Here is a 16,660-nt window from a genome sequence, read left to right as displayed (position 1 = left end):
TTAGGTACCTGATTTTAAATTTCACACCCTATATTTAAATAATTTTGGGTACTCAGTTCTAAATTAGGCACCAAATTTTTAAATAATTAGGTACTTAATTGTTTGAATAGCATATAATTGATTCCCATAATATCTAAATTAGAATTGGGCATCTAATTTTTGAATTATAAATCAAGTGCCTAATTCTAATACCATGGGTGGGAATAAGGAAGGGTATACCCATACTTTGGGTTCCCTAAGGTTTTCAAGGTAGAATGCATAAAGGTTGTGCTCAATCATATTCACAACAAGAAGGTATGGTTAGAAGATGAACTAATCAAGATCCACAAGGCCATAATATGTTGAGTATTTGGTTACCCTACCTTGGATCAACCCAGAAGAAGAAGAAGTGTAGCAAATAATCAAATTGAAAACTCAACCAAAGCCAATTGGAATGGTAGAGGAATGTCAATTGATGGAATAGAAGATCCTATAGTCGAATTTTCAATTTGTGTGATTGCACAACATCCCATGCATTACAATGAATTTGGGATATAAAATTATCTAGAAGGATCATACTTATGACCTTGCTGAGATGCAACTGTAATAGCTATCAGAGAACTTTGACTTAATCAGAAAAGCAAAGCATTCATCATGTAAGTTTAGATGTTCGCTAGCATGCATATTTTTCTATGTACAAAATTCATTTTTTACAATTGGATTAGTAACATGGGATAAAAACTGACCTTCTATAGAGAAATTAAATGACTTTATTAGTAGCTTGGGAAAAAATAATTAAGCCATAATGGATAACTACTTTGAGGAGTTCATAATCAAGATGAGAAACTAAACGAGAATCCCTAAGTTGGTCCTTGATGAGTATTATGATGAGGTGCATTTTGTAGTGGACACAAATTTTGGACACGCTCAAGCAATAATAACAAGAATCACATGGTAAAGGCCTATGCTTTGTGAAGTTAATATTTATGAAGTTACAACAACAATGACTACACTTATGATTAAGGATGTTGATGCTAATGTTGAGAAATTTGGTCCATATGAAACAATAATTGCATAATTAAATACAAAGTCCAACTTGCCAAAGATTAAGAAGAAAAGAAAGAGAAAGAGTCTTGAGGAAAATAAGAATGAAGAAGGGGAAGGATTAGAATAACCTATTGAGTCCAAAGAAGGAAAAGGAAAAGAATTGGCTATTGCTAAGGCCAAGGAAACAAAGCATAGAAAGGTAATAATTGTTGATCCTAAGGTGAAAGATTCAAGGAAGACAAATATGTCTATAGGCCTTAAAGATCTCGTGAATAAATTTATGCCTAGAGATTAGACGTAAAAAATTTTTAAAGAATAAAGCTCATGAAGTTGAGTAGGAAAATATTTATGTGTGCAAAGAGGTATTTGGAGTGATTACTCCAATAGTAGAGCCTAGAGAAAGCAGAGATTCAATTGAATTTGAGGATGCATACAAAGAAGAGGTTTCTAAATTACCTGAAGAGATCAAGAAACTAGTGCATTAGTGTGAATAATAGGAGGTTGTTACTATCAAAGATATACTTGACACACCTCCACTGAACCAAAATGTGCTAGGGAAGATATGCAGAATCTCATGTTAGACACAACTCTACCTTGTACAAATCTACTTATTTTATAAGTTATAGATTATCCAAAGACCGAGACTATAAAGACTGATAAAGTAGAGGTTACATCAGTAGCAGAGGATACAAGTACCAAGAAAATATGGTAAGGCAATAATTGTGTTTACACAATTAAATTTTATCTATATTCCTTAGCTACAAGAGAAGAAAGAAAAGGTTAAAGACACAGAGATGGCAACATAATAGGTAACACCAAAGCTGCAAGACACTTCACTAACTCTTGTATAGTTGTCAAGTCCAATGTCTATAGAATCAATGATTTGTACACTTGAACAATAGGTGACACCTAATCAAGGGAGGTAGGAAAAAGAAATTAAATCAAGTGAGAAGCGGAAACAATTGCAACTATGACTACCCTATGATACAACTCCTAGATATCATATTTTGAATCAATCAAAGCATTTGGATGATGAGTTATTCAGTTTAGATGAGGTAATTATTTACCCATGTATACCTTAAAAAAACTTGACACTTTAGAAGATGCAGGAACTACAAACCTTATTAAGCATCACGTCAAACCAAGAACAACCATGAAGAGAACATAAGAAGAAACATGTACTGCACATTGTTAGACATCTTTTTTGTGGATGCATTTGGAATAACTATCTTAGATGGTTAGCATCAAATTTTGGATCACCTAATATATATGGTTGATAAAGTATAAACAGAGGATATAGACACAAATGATAAGATAATACAGTGGTCTAAAAGAATATTTGAACACAAAGTTTTCGAAAAAGTATCTCATTAAATTGTAAATTGATAGATAGAGCTTTCCAAATTAGTCACAAAGTTAGAAACAATTTTGAAGACCATTCATTCATTATACATGAAATAGAGTAATGTTGAGATTTTTACACTAGAAAATCAATGTTCTATTGATTTATTAAATTCTAATATGAGGGAAATTGTTATTTAATTGGTCAAGAATGCAAGTTCAAGCTCACTTTCATATAATAAGCTGAGAACTTGTCAACAAAGGTTAGTCAAGCTCATGGCTTGAGATAGTGAGATCAGGAATACTAATCTTGAGGAATGCAAATCAAGAAATCAAAAAATATGCTAGAAATGATGAAAGAAGATGAATTGTAAACCAATAGTTGATATCTAGAACTTTCATAGAACATATATTTAAGAAGGATTCTAACTCTATAATCAGTATGAATGTGTGTGTGTGTGTGTGTGTGTGTGTGTGTGTGTGTGAGAGAGAGAGAGAGAGAGAGAGAGAGAGAGAGAGAGAGAGAGAGAGAGAGAGAGAATGAATGTGATGAGAAGAATGAAAAAATGGGATGATATACATGTGTGAACAAATGCACAAGTGAAGAAGCGAACAAGGAAATAATAGAGAAAGAAAGGCTAAGTCTAGAATCAGTTCAAACAAGGGCAATGAAAGAAGTGAAGGACTAAAAGGAGATATAAGATTGAGAGATCAGATTAGACATTGTATAGACAAGAACCAAAATTAGCTTGTAAAGAAAACAAAGGATCAGGTACTAAATCAATTTTGGATTAGGGTAAATTTCTTAACTGGGTGATCCTAACAAGTCTATGAACACTTCCTAATAGAGTCCTTACCTAATATTAAGTGTGAAATCCTTTAATAAGTTAGCACTTAATAGTCTTGAAGCTTTTAATAGGGTAGTCCCCTTATAGGGTAGATCATATCTTATGATCAAACATTGTAACCCTAATAGGTTAACTTTATTGTTGTACTAGTGAAGATTTGTGGGTTTCATCCCCACCTCAAGTTAACCAAATAATTTGTGTTATGTATTGAATCTTTCATGGATGTGATGTATACATTTACATTTTAGTATTAGAGTTTCAATATTAGATCTAAGATTTGAGATGAATTAGGTGTGAATTTAGTAATTTGGTTTTTGAAGTTAATGTTTAAGATCCTGATTCACCCCACCTCTCTCCTCACCATTCTTCTCAGTATCTTGTTTCCCAGTAATCCTTCCAACAAATACAAGAGGGCAAAAATAAGGTTATCAGATTGACACACGTAAGGGAATGGAAAGAAGTTGATGATAGCTATTATAGGCAAACTATTGAACAACAAAACTACAGATTACATGCTTCCAAATTCTATAAAAATTCAATTGATGCTTACACATATTTCAAAATAAATCTAACCATTCATTCAAAATGAAAGGAAAGAATTTTTTTTCCAGTGGTTTCTCCAGTTTTCCTTTCCACCTCTCCTCCTTTTTTCTCTAGCCGCCCATGCCCCCATTTGCAAGATTAAGGTTTATTTAGTAATTGTTTCCCCCACTCTCTGGCGTAACTAACCCAAAAGCCCTTAATTCTCTCTTCCAATCCACCATTATGTAGGGGCTTTTTCTTTGCTAATAAATATCATGGTGCAAGAAAAATACAACATTTACAGTAAAAGAAAACAAACATATTTTGAATGTCTGCATTGACTTATACATTAACATTTTTTTTAAAGCATTATATGTTAGCCCAATATACCTAACACAATCAAATCCTTCAAATACCAAATTAATTTATAACATAGAAACTACTTCCATCTTATCACATTATTAGTGAGCTTATACTTGCCTCCTCTCCATTGAATGGCTTCCTCACGTAGTAATCCATCCAGTTTTATGAACTCCATTCATGTTATTTTGTTCTAGTATTGAGTACTATCTTGACTATTGCGCTACCGCATGTCCCACAAACGTTGTGGAAGAGCCTTCACCTGTTCTAATTTAATTGTCATCTACGTGCATTTCCATATGTGCCTTGATTTCAATATTTTGTTTTGCATCATGATAACCAAAAGAGTAATACCAAATATAACAATATTATAATTAGAATGATTGGTAGCAGTAAGAGAAAGTTTATCTTCATAAACAAATTTTAGTACTCAAATGTTGTTGTCCCCAACTATTTGGACCACCTGATCCGAATATGATGGAGTCTGTTTGTAGCACTAGATCCTTCAATCCCCTCCATTTTACACTGCTCTTGAGATTTGAATAATCCATCTCCACCATTAATTAATGTACAGTATCATTAATTTACTCTGATACCGTAAACCTTAGTGCAATGCTAGTTTAGTTTCCTATAATGCCATTAGTGCTAGTTTTGTGTAAACTGTAAACCGCTTCATATTGTTGTGGTCAATTCTAAAGTAGTTGGTAACATTATTGTACACTTTTATATGCCCTGGAAACCTAATTGTATAATTCCCAGAATTAATGCAAAGAACTGACGTGAGGATGGACGGTTTTCCTATTCTTAAATAGAAAAAATTAAGGTTGTAATAATTTTAGTCAGTCCAGACTATTTAATACATTTGGCGTCGACAACAGTCAGTGAGTGTTGCTTAAGTAGTTCAATTTGCTTTGGGTGTTTAACAAGTGAGTGTTGCATAAGCAGTTCAATTTTTTTCGGGTGTTTAACAAATGTTGGTCCTCTATCAGTACAAGAGTTAGTTTAGTATACTAAGATTATTTTTGGGAATAATAGTGTTTCACAAAGCATGTGGGCTTAGTTTTCCAATAAGATGCAAGTTTGGAAGAATTAAGGTTGGTCCCTTTATTGGAAGGGTGGCTCTATGGAGTTTGAAGGGGAGTACTGTGGAGGTTGAGTCCACACCTTGTGTAAGGAAAGAGAATTAAGAAATATTAAAAGAAGATATGCAAACATATTTTTTTTTAAAGAGAAGAAAATTTGATAAAAAATGTTATCAATATTAATAGATGCAATAATTACTAAATGAAATAAAAATATTATTCTAAAGAGAACAATAGTTATTTAAATAGGTTTCTATATAGGACTTGAAACTCCAAAAATGTTTATAGTATTGTATTACTAGAGGTAATGCTTACTACATAAAATAAATATTTTACAATATCTTGCATTTTGGATTAAATGTGGTTGTTAGTAAGCCTTTAATGGATCTGTCCAAGTGCTCTTTTCTCCATAGGAAATTCCTCCCAGCCATCATCATTTAGTATTTCTCCCATAGCCTTGGTCAATACTAGTGTCAACTGCTAATGTTTAGGAGAAGGTATTTATAAATTATTTGCTATAAGATCACATTTAATAGTGTGCTCTATTAAAGGTTATAATGCACACTATTAAATGGACCTAGTTAAGGGATTTCAATCACTGTATTAAAAGTGAGCCTTGTTAGAGAACTTTAGACCATTCACTTGAAATGTCACCTTGTTAAAGGATTTTTCAATGACTGTTAAATCAACCTTAATCCAAAGGATTTACCTTAGACTGATACAATTGTTAGAAAGTAATAGTAGAGCTTTGATCTAATACAACTTACAACTTCACTTGCAGATTACAAATATCTATTTAGTCCTCAATTCTGCTTGGCTTTCATTCTTCACAGTTTTGACAACTTGTTCACCCTTCAAGCATTCATCTTCTTAAGCCCTCTTACTTGGCATATCATTGTAGATACTTCTCTTGGGTCACTTGATGAAGCAAAACCCTTTTCTCCTTTTTCATCTTAGGTTCTCACACCAAACTCTCTAACTCTTTTGCTTCATGACAAGACATTTCTATATATAGTAGATTAGAATATTTTTCCACTCATTATCCATCGACTAAATTGGGGTTTTGGATGGATTAGGTAGGATACAATGTATTTATCCCATATCTTGTCTTCTCTAGAAAATTTTCTTAGAATCCATTTGAATTCACCTCCAAAATGCTTTACATAAAATTCTGTGCCACTAGCTCATCAATCTTATCTTCGTCCTAGTTCACAAGTTCCAAGAAAACAAACTTGTTAGCTTTTATTTGGAAAATCTTCAATCTTTTTCATAATGTAGCAGCTCAACATTATCAATCTTCTAATGCTCATCACATACTACATCACTTGGCATCAACTGTAAAATCACTCAACATTAACTAAATTTTACTAGTGCTCAACATCAACTAAACTTTACTCAGCATCTACTATCTTGCTTAGCATCAACTAGAATTTTCTTGCACTTGGCTTCAACTAACTTTTAGCTCGACTTGAACTAAATTTTTTTGACACCTACTATACACTTGGTCAAGCTTGGTAGATGAAATTTGTTTAACTTATTTTTCTTGTCTTTCTAAGTGTAGCCAGCCATTTTGTAACCTTAAGTAGATCATCAATACATAATGTTATCATTGTCTTAACTAATCCTTGTACTTCATTATATAATCATAGCTCAACCTTTCCTCTATGTACTTTTATTACATCTTACTGATCAAATCCTCCTCATCAATCAACTAAGTGATAAAACTTCAAATATATAAGAAATTGTTTTACCAGCAAATAGCAAGTTTGACATCAGTGAAAAAACAGTCATTTAAACACATAACAATATCCCTTATAACAATCCTTCTAATCAATGATCTTTTCAATTAGATTCCAACAATCTCTGTCATTGGCATTGATAGCAAACCAAACTGATCAACCAAGTTAATATGATATCATCAACAAATGTTTTAGATGACAAAACACCTTTTTCGTTTTCTATCCTCATGTAAAAATTGTTGTTATCATTAGTCCTTTCAAATCCAATCTTTACAAGATACGTGTGAAGTCTCTCATAACATGCTCTTCATGCTTGCTTCAATCCATATAGGGCTTTGTGTAGTCTACATACGATGTTATTATTGTTTTTATTATTGTTATTATCCATACTATAATTCAAAAGGTGTTGAATGGGTACCTTTCTTGACATGCACATGGTTCAAGGTATATACAGCAATACTTATAGCTTCTCTCTAGTAGTTCAGATAAACATTCTTCTCCATCATGAGTGTTCTAGCATAGTCCATTATAGGTCTGTTCATTCTTTCAACAATTTTCATTCTATGGAGGGGTCCTAGGTGCAGATGTATGTCTTTTTATTCCTCTATCATTACAAAACATCTCAAACTAATTTGAAGTGAATTATCCTCCTTTGTCCAATTTCAAGGATTTCAGACTTTTACTTTTTACTTTTTCAACTCTTGCCAAGTACCACATAAACGTTTGAAAAGCATCAGATTTTTTCTTTAGAAACATGATTGTAATCATCCTAGAGTAATCATCAACAAATAGCATTATGTACTTATCTCCTCTGTAGCTTTGCAGTTCCATAGGTCATCAAATTTTGCTATAAGACAGGTTGCATCCTCTATATCTGGATAGAATAGATTACTTCTAGTTTGATCACCTTTTCCAATCAAGCTTCCATTTGTGTTGTATATCTTGGTAGTTTTATTTTCAAACTCAACTTTGCATCCCAAATTATTTAATCATGACACACTTAACAAGTTAAAATTCAATCCTTCAACATATTAAGCATTGTCACATGAAATCTTGTCTGAGTTTGATAAACACTTTTCCTTGTATCAAACATGGTGCATCATTACCAAGCCTTACACTATTTCCATCATAACAAGTTAATGTAATGAACTTACGTTTGTCTCTAGTCATGTGATGTGAGCATCCATTTTCAATGATCCATTTGTCATTCTTGGTCACACAAGTCACAAGTGCAGTTACATCATCCTCATTAGATTCATCCTTTGTTGCAGTATATATCACTTCATCATCATGTTCATCAGAGTCATGTTCATGAGCAATATAGCATGGCTTCTTGCCTTTGTCTCTATAGTGTTTGCCATTATCTTCTCTTCTATTTTTGTTCTAGTTTCCTTCTTTATAGTTCTTCTTTTATGTACATCTTGCAACGAAATGACCAACTTCATAGAAATTGAAACAAATTATGTGTAACTTACCTTTAAACTTGCCTTTTCCTCTATGAAATCTTCTTACCAATAGCGCTTCCAATTTTTCAATGTCTTCCTCATCCATGTTGTTATCACTGGATGCATATTTAGTGTTGCTGATGTCATCCAACAACAACTGCTTCCACAGAAAAACTCTCCGGAGCCGCACCCACTTCTAATTGTGATTCAATTGGTGTTCATTCAAGATGAGTAGGAAGGGATGCTTCTATACAATGCTCCCTATGCTTCTCTCCCAACACTTTCCATCTACGTTTGTAGAAGGGATGCCAATGCACACCCCTGGTCCCTACTTAGTGAATACAAGAATTTTTATGTCATCTTCTAAAAATGTCTCTTAAAAAGGACCTTTGACATCTTCATTATAGACCATTTCTAGGACATCCTCAGGTATCATGCCTAAAAAGGGATTTTGTAGACCCATTATGGTGCATTATAACTAAATTGGTGTATTCATAACAATTACAAACCTAATAAACTCTACAAATCAAATTGAAAATTTGAAAAATGATACTAAAAGAGGAATTGAAAAGTCTCTTTAATATTTGTTGTATTAACTTGTTCACATTATCTTTCATATCTTTTGATTTCATATTCTTATTAATTTGCAAGTGTTGAAAATGTACTTCCATTAATGTCAGATAGTCAAAATGCTTGCCAAGATGGCTTTAAATGGAATGTAATAATTGTAACTACCAATTTACCAAATTTCTAATTTTAATCTTTATATGATGTTCATTACATTCTAGTTAATGGTTTCCTTGCAAAATAGTCCATGTGTCTCCATTCTAGAGAATTTCATGTGGCTCTAGGTCTTTTCAAGCAATTGGCCTTGAAATGCATCTTTTATCATTGATATCTAAATAATCAATGGTTGATAAAACTAATGCATTAATGATACCAAAGTGATGTTAGACAAGTTAGCAATGGTAACACTGACATTATTAACAATATATAATACACTATTCAATACACTTGGCAACCATAAAACCATGTAGGTCACTAACCAATACACTTGGAAAATTCACTTTCAAATTAAACAATTTTTTAGTTTACCACTAAAGATTAGCGAAGACCATTATTGTTCATTTTCCTACAAAATAAGTAATTTTCCATTGACATTACATACTCAGTTTTGGCAAGAAAAAAATAGCCACCATTTATTTATCTATTATCAAGAAAAATTAATTAATTCACCACATTTAAATTTTTAAAAAAATTAGGACAAGAAAAAAATTTCCAACATATTTATATTTTATTTTCCTACATGGAACAAAAAATCACCCTTGACATGAAAATTTTCATACCCATAAAATGTTGGATTCGCCAGCATTTTAGGCATTTTTTTGGAGGCGTTTCTTAAAGTTATCCCTATTCCAAAAAGATATAAAAACCTTAGCCACAAATATTTTCACTTGGAAATCCCCCATGATAATATCCTAGAAAGAAATGTAACCATTGTTTTCCCTTTTTAACCATGTACTTTTCAATGTTGTTTGTCACAAGAACTTTTCTAGACTCAATACTCCAAATAGCTTTATAAATCCATTTGGCTGCAAGAGGAATCCCATGGGCTCTAATATATTTTAATCCTAGACCCCCTAGAAACTTTCTTGAGAGGAAGCTCACCATTCCCACTTTACACAATCTCTCTTCTTAGACACCATGCCATTCACCGATAAAAAATTCTAAGGATGTTTTCTATCATATTAGTATGAGATTTAGGAAAAAGCTAAGTGGAAGCAAAGTAAAGGTGATGAGAATAGAGTACCTGCTGAACAACCTTTACTTTCCCAACCAGATAAAGAGTTTTAGTTTTCCATTGGATATGTCAGTTATTTATCTTACTTTAAATCCAATCCCACATCTCAGAGAAAGAAGGTTCTATGGAAAATGGAATACAAAGGTATTTGACAATAGATTTAGGTCCTAATCATTTCCACCCCATATTAGTTAATTAACATCATTTGAAAATTGAGCATTTAAAAATTCTTCTCCAGTAGGAGTAGTAATACCCTTTATTGGAGCTCCTAAGAAACTATCTATTATGATATAGAACAAGGCATCAACAACAATAAGAAAGAGAGATAGGGCTATATGACACCACCTCATTATAAATCTATGAAGTTTAATAGGCTCAGATAGCTTTCACATCAATCATGGTAGAAGAGTCCCAAATTTCATTTTTAATCCATTTATAAAAATAATACGAGAATCCAAATTCTTTAAGCATGCCAATGATCAAAGGTCATTCAACTCTATCATAGGCTTTCTCAATATCTAGTAAGAGCCTTGCCACATTTTCCTCCTCAGCCTTGGCCCAATGCATGGATTCCCAACTAGCGGTGAGATTATCCAATATGTATCTTCCCTTCATGTAGCTTGTTTGTGTAATATAAAAAAGGTCCTTTAAGATATCTGCAATTCTTCTAGCAAGATCATTTGCAACGATTTTGTAAGATAAATTAAGGAGTTTAATACGTCCCTATTTCTTCACTAAGGGCTTATCCACATTTTTGGGGAGTAATCTTATAACCCCTCTATTCACATTAGTACCAATAGAGCCATAATGAAATGCATCATTATAAAAACCTAGAAGATCTTATCCTATGCAATCAATATTATCCTTATAGAACTCATCTAGGAACCCATCAAGTCCAGTTGATTTATCATTGATCATAGCTTTAAGAACACCTTCAATCTCATCTAATGTTATGCCCCTACTAATTTTATCACTCTCCATGTCTAAAATATTCATAGGGTTCATCTTCAAACATCTATTCAAGGCCTCTTCTTGACTCTGACCAAACTTTGTGGAGAACAACTATGAATTGAACTTAAAGAAGGCTTCTTTAATAAGAATACGAGTTTTATTTCTACCATCCTCTATCTAAATATCTTCAATCATTTCTCTCTTATGTTTGCCTTTGATGATATTGAAGAAATATCTTAATCCTATATCTCCATCTTTTAGCCAATTCATTTAGGCTTTGATCTGTTGTCCTTGGATACTATACCTTTGAAAGATACCTAAGTTGATTCTTAGTAGATATTAATGAGTTCTCAAGAATGGGATGACCCAATTTTTGTTTGGTGTTCAATATTTATTTCCTTTAGCCTAATTTAAAGTTGATTGTCTTCCTTTGTTTTGTCCCTTGCAAGGTTTTTCCCTACAATTTGGTATATTTTTCTCGAGGCTTCAACTAAAATATTCCATTGGTTAACTAGTCTCTATGATTGATCACATATTTTGGACAAGAATGTCACCATTCTTATAACATCCTTGGTATCTAGATTATGTAGAAGAGAAGTATTTAATTTGAAGACTTTGACTCTTGAGGCATTCTATTATCAAGACCATTGTGATTTAGATTAATTTAACTGTATATATGAGAATAATCTAACATAGAAGCATTAGATACCACAATACGAAAGTGTCCATCCTTAGATTGGAAGGATTCAAAATAAGAATCATTATACACCCTATAAATTCTATATAAGAGTATATTTTTGTTTCCTTGATTGTTATACCATGTGTAACATATGTTATTATAGTCATTCTTCTTGTATTAAAGAGGGTCTAACAAATTAAAGAAATATATTAAACTTAAGTCAAAAATACTACTCATTACATTTCCATGAGACTTATAGTCCTCCTTGATTATCACAACCACACTCCACCATATTAAAATCTCCAACAAAAAGTCAATCAATTTTTTAGGCAACTCCAAAGACCACCATTCCCATACTCTCTCTCTCTCTCTCTCTCTCTCTCTCTCTCTCTCTCTCTCTCTCTCTCTCTCTCTCTCTCTCTCTCTCTCTCTCTCTCTCTCTCTCTCTCTCATACACACACACACACACACACACACACACACACACACACACCATTTTTGGCATAGATGTCAAAATCCAAAAAACATTCTCATTGTACTTAAGAGTGATCCATATTGCTCTTTGATAGGGTGAGCATCCATGCTCCAAACTAGAGTTTGTCCACTTGGGACCCACAAAAATGACAATCCCACCTTTCCCTCTCTCATTGTTGAAGTGGAAAATTAAACATTAGTTCCACAAAAATTTCATCATACAAGAAGGTTGAAAGCCAACCACTTTGATCTCTTGTAGAAAAATCATTACTTGTTTTTAAGCTTTTTAAACTAGCTTTTTATAGAGTATTTTCTATCTGCCATTTGTAGACCTCTAACAGTTCAACTATGGATGTTAATCATCATGAAAAAATTATTTGGAAGGGGTTTTTTTATTCTTTTATAACATGTTAAACAAATTAGGAATAACATTCTTGATTTTGTCACTATTAGAGAGAGAATTCCTTTAAAAAAAATTACATTTTATCCTTACAACATCATTATAATGTTCTTTTGAGTCTATTTTCATCTCTTTATGGCCCACAAGTAAGGGAGTAAAAAATTCCTTGGAGTTAAAAAAATTACTTTTGATCTTTCTAGCCTTCTCATTAATAGATTTAATAGCCAATTGCCCCGCATTCAATCTAACAGGGTCAAATGAATTTATTTAGAATTTGTGTTTTGAAAATAATTTATTCTAATTATTAAATTTCCAAAATTGAAACTTTTAAAATATTTTATTTTGATAATATATTTAATTTTTAATTTCTATGTGGGCTTTTGATTAAATAATCAAGTATTTGTTTCATAGATGTAATCTTTAAGAAAATACATTTAAATTTTGTAAAGCATTATACATATCTTTTCTCTTAGTATCCATATTTTGATTCAAATAAAAGGATAATAAGTTAACTTTATTGCATTAAAGCTAGGACTAATATAATCTATATAAAATATGGAAAGATGTATCAAGGTGCTGAATTTTTTTTATTTCAATTTAGTAAAGGTGAATGACCAAGAAAAAGAAATTCCTAATAAAAATCGACATATTTAATATAGAGTATATAATTTCTAGTAGCAATCATGTGAAGTAAGACATTAAATAACTTAATATATAAATTTATATAATATACCCCCAAGTAAAGGTTGGAGTTTAGCATTGAGGTTAGAGTTTACATTGCACTTAAGTTTTAGGGTAAGCTTTTGGAACAGTTCTATGGATATGTTTATTGTCATCCTAAAGCTAGAGAAAGAACTAGCATTAAGGTTAGTCTTGTTGTTGAAGTTAGGGTTTATGTTATGGTTATGGTTAGAATTATGATCAATGATTACGATTTCTCATTTAGGATTTAGGGGTATAGTTACAATTAAGGTTAGTATATGAGTTTACAATAGATTTAGTATTATTATTAAGGTTAACATTTAAAGTAGGGTTAGATTAAGGTTAGAATTCAAAATATATTTTATCAATTATGATTATTATTTAGGAGTTAAAATTATGCTTTATCATTTAGGATAATGGTTTAGTTTAAGATTCAAGGAACTAATATTTAACATTAGGGTTTGATAATCATTGTCAAGAATAGTGTTTAGCATTTAGAATATAGAGTGAAAGTGAAGCGTAGGATTAGGATATGAGTTCAGAGCATAGCTATTATATGTTTACGGTAAGAGTTTGTTTTAGGGTTGGGATTTAGGTCTAGGTTATAACATTTTAGACTAGAGTTTTAAAATTAGTATTTAGATTAGGGCTTAGTATTTTGGATTATAGGTTATCATATACACTTAGGGTTAATATTATGCTAAAAATTTAGAATTAGGATTTAGAATTTTAGAGTAGGGTTTAGTATTTACAAATGGGCTTACTATTTATGATTCATTTTTTTATAGAATTTAGTGTAACTCAACATTTAAGATAGGGTTATGATTAGGGTTTAGCATTATGGTTAGGATTATGATTAAGATGTATAATTTTACACCATGGTCAATATATTAATTAGGGTTATGTTTCTAGTAGGGTTGGGATTTAGGATTATGGTTTAAGATTCAGAATTGAGTATTAGCATTTAGGATAAGGGCTAAGTATTTAGAGCTAGAGGTAAACATTTACAATTAGGTGCTAGTATATAGACTTAGGGTTTACTGTTGATGATTATTATTTAGGTTGGGATCAAGAAATAGGTGTAAGGAATTGCACTTAGGGTTTAACATTGAGGATTCATTTTATCCCTATAAAACTAGGTTCCCTCCAATAAGAAAACATCATTTTAGCCTACCCATAAACAAACAAATTGATTTTTACATTTTGATTATTTGAGAATGTTGTTTCAACAGATCATATTAATGATAATTTTATACAATTTGTATTTTTCAATTTCACTCACTATACTTTCCTACCTCAATTATTTTGAACATAATCCTTAGTAATTCATTTTAAACTTGATATATATCTTGACCCAAATTCATCTTATAAATTTAAGTTTATTCAATTTCAATCACTATACTTTGTTTTGTTTGATCATTTATTTTGAACATAATGTTTTAAACATAGAATAAATAGAAACATTAATGGCATGGTAGGTCTTGTGTATTTATATTGGTTGAGCATAAAGTAATTGATGTTTTCGATATTTTTTAGTAATAAAATTTTATATTTCACAATATTTATTAAAAGTGAATTTATGTTGAAGTATTTAAAAATGACTTAAACATCACATATTAAGACTTGATTCTTAAACTAAAAGTGTTAAGTAGTCAAAGTTGACCTGTTTTTGAAAGTTTATGTTTTCCTTAGTGAACGTGGGATGTGTGATGTGCATTACCGTCCCAAAAAAACGAAGGAAAACCGTTAGGGTGGTGAGAGATATAAAGCTAATGATAAAACCGATACTGAGAGAAATTAGGATATTGCAAGGCAAATACGACAACTGCTTATTTATTTATTTAGATAAGGGAAAGCTGAGTTGAGCGCAGCTTTATCCGTGCAGCTAAGAGCTGGCAGATTGCGGTGGCTAGTTGGAGCGTCTAGCGGACCAGTAAGAGCTGAGGTGGTCATCGAGGCTCCTGTAGAGCTTGAAATCACCATCCTTCAAGGCCAAGGACGAAGCTCCAGCGCATTTGGTCACAGAAGCGCAAGCACTATCCGTGAACCAGATGCGGTTGTACTTGCCGTTCCACAATTCCAGTGTCCCGTCGGTGCGGAAGGCGAGTGTACAATCGTTCTGAGGCACGGGACGATTAGGGCCGCTTTGCCAGAGTATGTTACCATTTTGGTCCTCCAAGTTGAGCACGCAGGGTGCCATCACGTCACCCGACTGAGGAATGGTGAGCTTATATTTGCCGTCGGGAGAGAGAAGAGAGTCTCCAGGGCGTATCTGATTGAAAGCGAGGGCAGAGTGGTGGGAGAGTAACATGGTAGGCTGGATGGCGCAGTCGGTTACACTGCTTCCCTGACCATCGGAAAGGATCTTGTAGGCTGCACCGTCAGCGCCAAGCTGCACGGGGGCCTCCTTCTCTCCGTTGTATAGCTTCCTCACGTAGTAATCCATCCAGTCCGTGTGCTTCGACACAGCAACCCACTCGTGGCCCATCATCAGATAAGGACGAATTGTTGGGAGCATTGTCTTGAACGCCTCCACCAGATCGCTCCCTGTCGTTGTGTCGCTCGAAGCCATGGACACGCTGCACTCGCTGCTCCACCGTGTCAGTCTTATCACCACGCCCTTCTCGTTCAGGTTGATGTACTTGGTGAACAAGCGACCCGCATAATAATTTCTGTACGGGTGGATGTCCCCCTCCACATTGTCCACCATCGCTTGCAGAACAGTGAGAACATTCTCTCTTTCATTCCTGGTCAGAACATCGCTTTTGTTCGAAAATGTGACGGTCTCACATTTGCAGACTGAAACACTCAGGAGAATCAGCGCGAACACCAAGGTAATCGAATCAAAAGTCCCACGACCGGCCATTTTCATACTTTAAGTTGAAGTTGTGTGATATCGTCTACCCTCTATCCTCAATTTATAGGGAGAGGGGTTGCTGTCCGAGGATGTGTTTTACCATAGAAATCGAATTATTGCCCCTTGTTAACCACGGTGGATGAGGAGTCAGCAGCACTCAACTTTGCGTTCAATCCTCCTCCAAATACTGAGGACTGTTTTTAGCACTAACAAGAACATTAGTGCGGTCTTGATATTGGTTTTATGGAAATATCCTTCCTTGATCTCCCTCAGTGATGATTTATTAGGAACGTATTTTATCATTAACAGAAGATCACCAGTTCACAGATCAAAATTAGTGCGCGCTGACAATGCTACCATTTTGCCTAAACATCCATTTTTATGAAACACCATTAATGTTATTTTGTTCGAGTATTGAGGACTGTCTTGATTA

The sequence above is a fragment of the Cupressus sempervirens genome, chromosome 10 (assembly GCF_028749045.1).
Source record: "Cupressus sempervirens isolate cs-2001-9-10 chromosome 10, ASM2874904v1, whole genome shotgun sequence".
In the NCBI taxonomy this organism is placed as follows: Eukaryota; Viridiplantae; Streptophyta; class Pinopsida; order Cupressales; family Cupressaceae; genus Cupressus; species Cupressus sempervirens.
Note: the sequence above shows the minus strand (reverse complement) of the source record.